The 3,892-nt window shown below is 39.5% G+C and overlaps 1 pseudogene; it reads left to right on the top strand.

Moving 5' to 3' along the window:
* The first annotated feature begins 1,317 nt into the window (after window positions 1–1,317).
* On the top strand, window positions 1,318–2,355 carry LOC149191344 (non-structural maintenance of chromosomes element 4 homolog A pseudogene; annotated as a pseudogene).
* The last annotated feature ends 1,537 nt before the right edge of the window (window positions 2,356–3,892 follow it).

Here is a 3,892-nt window from a genome sequence, read left to right as displayed (position 1 = left end):
ATCCATTTTCTAACATGGTCCACAATCTGCTTTGATAGTACTACGACGTATCTCTTCCAAAACTTGATTGTCTTTCATAGCTGGACAACTAATTTGATAAATGATCTCTTTAAATTTGTCTTGGACTCAAACATTATTGGATGTTCTTGAAGATGAGCCAAGTGTTCACCCAAAACGTCCAAACATATCAATAACAACACATAGTGTAACAGAAATATTCATCCTCATCCAATTATTAAATGCGGAAATATTCCTCTAAAAGCTTGGATTTCCCATACACTAAGGCTATTACATATATAACCCCTGGTTTTAGTTTCTCTTGCATGTTTGGCGATTCAGCTGGAATATGTCAAAATATAGAGTTCTTTTATGTCTTCACTCCAACTTCTTGGATGCCATCTCAAAGAAAGGCTCAAAGGATATTCCAAATATTATCTTTAGGGGTGGCCATTTCGACCCGAAAGGCCGAGTATCCATGCCATCAGTCACACTCTTCTATGCATGTGTACATTACCAAGCAATTTATTATCAATAAACATTGTTGCAAGACAATAATTGTTCAAATAAATTTTTGAGACGTTCTGGATATCTAAAGAGATTTCCTTATAAAGCTCAAGTTCAACAAAGCATCCAACATATGGATCATGAAATATTGGATCCTCACACTAATATATTCACCATGGGACTGAGACAAATATATACAAATTGTAAACTCCCTCATGTAGATGAGAAAGTGATGTTGGAAACTCTCCACGTTAGAATTGACATTCTTACCATTATCAAATGGTGCCCTTCCTCAATGTAAACAATTCTTCAATAATATGGCCACTCTCCCACACGTGTCACTTCTCTCAATCCTCACGCTTAATTGACACACTGCACCTATGCATTTCATTCGACAATGTGTATGTCTTGGGACTTTATATCCACTGTAGTGGGCCTTCATCCCACTTCTATTGCAAAGCAGACTTCTCAGGGTAGGGGAAATCACAACTCCTTGCCCTCCCTCATTTCAATGCAACACGAAAATCTTTTCTTGCTCTCTTTCCATTTCACGGCAGTTCTTCAATCAGAAATCTCAATTTCAAGCCCTTCCTTCCAGCTTTGGTTGAATATTTTCATTTCTATCAACTCCAAAAGTAGGTGATAGAAAGGATGGCTAGAAGGCTTGGTACCCAAGCTAGAGTTAAAGAGCAAGAAACATTGAGTCAGACACTAGAAGATTCCTCTCGTGGGGTAAAAGGATCACAACAAGGCCACAATAAGCCCCCGAGAGAGAAAGAAGATGCTACTGCATGTAGTGGTAACAATTAGAGTATGGTGCAACACTGTATATTAAGGTACCATTATCATCCCCTCAAGACTTCGATTGTTGAGGAGAGAGAAATTATTTTAAAAGCAGAATTTGGCAAATTTGAGGCTATAATTAGCAAAGTAGAAAGCTTGCACAATTTTGTTTAGAGGCCTCGTGAGCAAGTCACAGATGCTGATACACTCTTTAATCTCACATCCACACTCCTCGCTACTGTTAACAGATCACAAAACAATGATGGTGATACTCCAGTTGATTTTATTAGTAGTGATATTCTAAGAAACTATAGTGACCAAGCATATGGAAGCAGGTCTTTGGAGGGAAATGACGATCAAACCCAAATATCATGGAGAAATATTGGGCTTTTAGCTGCTTCTATTTTCCAGCATGTGGTAGGAATTTGCACTATGCTTGGACCAATGGATAATGAACCCAAGCAAAGGAAAGCTATAGTACAAAGAAAACAGACTAAGCTGATAGAAAGCACTCGACCTGAAGCAGTGAAAGAGTCCCTGAAAGATGAAAAATCAGAAACAAACAAGAATATGGCAAGCATATTTAACATTTTGTGAAAATAGAAGCAAGCCATATTAGAGAATTTGGTTCTAAATAGAATATCATTTTCCCAGACAGTAGAAAACATCTTTGTGTTATCATTTCTAGTAAAGGATGGTAGAGTTGAAATAAATGTCGATGAAAATGGAAAACATTTTGTTGTCCCCAAAAATGCTCCCAGAGCTACAGAAATGGCATCTGGAGAAGCTTCTTACAGCCAATTTGTTTTTCGGTTTGATTTTAAAGACTGGAAGTTGATGATGGAAGTTGTTGAAAGTGGTGAGGAGTTGATGCCTCACAGAACCAATCCACTTATGATTCCTTGTTCTAAGAAGGCTGCAGAGACTCCTATCAGAGAGATTTCAAGAAACAGGGGCAGAGTGGTACCTGTAACTCTTGAGGTGCAAGAGGATGAATGTGGAAGTGATGATGGTGGTGGAGGTCTTCAAAGACTAGCACCGAAGAAGCGAAATAAGTGTCTCCTATGACTTTTGCTGCTTTTTTGGGTGCTTTTTGTTGGAAACTATCTCTGTTTCTATCAGTGCACTGTAATTCATACATGAAGCTAATATTTAATTTAAGCAATCTAGTATATAAACAATGCTATCTTGTTCTCATAATTAGTTATAATTAAGTTTACTGGCAGTGCAAACCCCTGGTCATGTAGTACACCCCTTTAGGCATGGTTCCAAGGCCTGGGTAGAAGACTGGCATCACGTAAAAGGAAATTGTTAATGTAAGATGTCAAGTTTGATCTGTTAAACCATGATTAGTCTCTTTGTGATGGTATGTTGTAATTTTATGTTTGAAAAGTATTTTGAGATACCACACAAGAACAAAGTTTTTGATTGTGTAGTTGGTTTAATTTGAGAATACATAGAGATGAGAGTAGGGTAAGGCCAGGTGAAAATATATGTAAATACAAAGGTTCAAAAAACTAGCTAGCAGCCCTTACCATACCCAAACCCTTTTACTGGCACTACAGGGATAAAGATATACACCCAGAGGCATGTGGAGAATAAGTATGGATATGCATGCTCTGGATTGACTAATTGCTTGAGCCTAGCTCAAGCAGGCGCAACTAGTAGATGGCAAGAGATTGGGAATATATATCTATTAAGTATGTGTATATGAAATTCATTATGTCCCCTTTTGATTTTCAAGGTGGGAGGAATGCAATGGAGAAAGGGAGATCGTATTTGTCCTCTATATCCCACCTATCAGGACACTAGGATAAGTCCCAATAATAAGAGTTGGGTTCACTCATAAGTATATGATTGTAAAAGGCCATCATGAACTTTATTAAGCTAATTCATCCTTTAGTTGAAGCTTCAAGCAAGATACTCGGCCTCTTTTCAACCCTTCAGTCTTCCTGGAATAGCTACAGAATAACCCTATTTAACCCACATTGAATGCCTCTTCTTGCTGTGATCTTAAACTTCAAACTTCAGCCCTTCTCCCTACAAGAGCACCCAAGAAAAACACTCAAAAGAACCTCTCTTTCACATGTTGTACCTACAGCAAAACATAAGACTTCCACATTGCTTCTAGGGATTCTTTCTTGTTGTCTTATGGATCCTTCTTGCAGTGGCTAGGGCCTCCCTTTGACTGTGTCTAGGGCCTCTCTGAGTGTTGCTTTAGACCTTCCTTGACTGCAGCTATATGCTTCTTCTTGATGGCTGATAAGGGCCTCCCTCTTGCTATGGATTAAGGCCTCCTTTGTTGTGGATAAGAGCCTTCCTTTTGCTACGTATCTGGCCTCTCTTGACTGCGTCTTTATGCCTCTCTTGACTACATCTTAGGCCTCTCTCTAGACTGTGTCTTAGGCCTCTCCCTTGTTGTGGCTAAGCCTCCTTTTGACTGCAGTTAGGGCTGCCTTTTACTGCAGCTAGGGCTTCCTTTTCGACTGTGGCTAGAGCTCCTTCAAGACTGCATCTAGGTCTCCCTTCATGACTGCAGCTAGGGCTCCTTTGTGACCGCAACTAGGGCTCGCACTATTGCAGCCTGCTAGCCTTGCGCTGCCCA

This window comes from Pinus tabuliformis, chromosome 2_2, assembly GCF_031772625.1.
Source record: "Pinus tabuliformis cultivar Carrire ecotype Pingquan chromosome 2_2, CPIR1, whole genome shotgun sequence".
Lineage (NCBI taxonomy): Eukaryota > Viridiplantae > Streptophyta > Pinopsida > Pinales > Pinaceae > Pinus > Pinus tabuliformis.
This window is presented reverse-complemented; position numbering and strand designations above follow the sequence as displayed.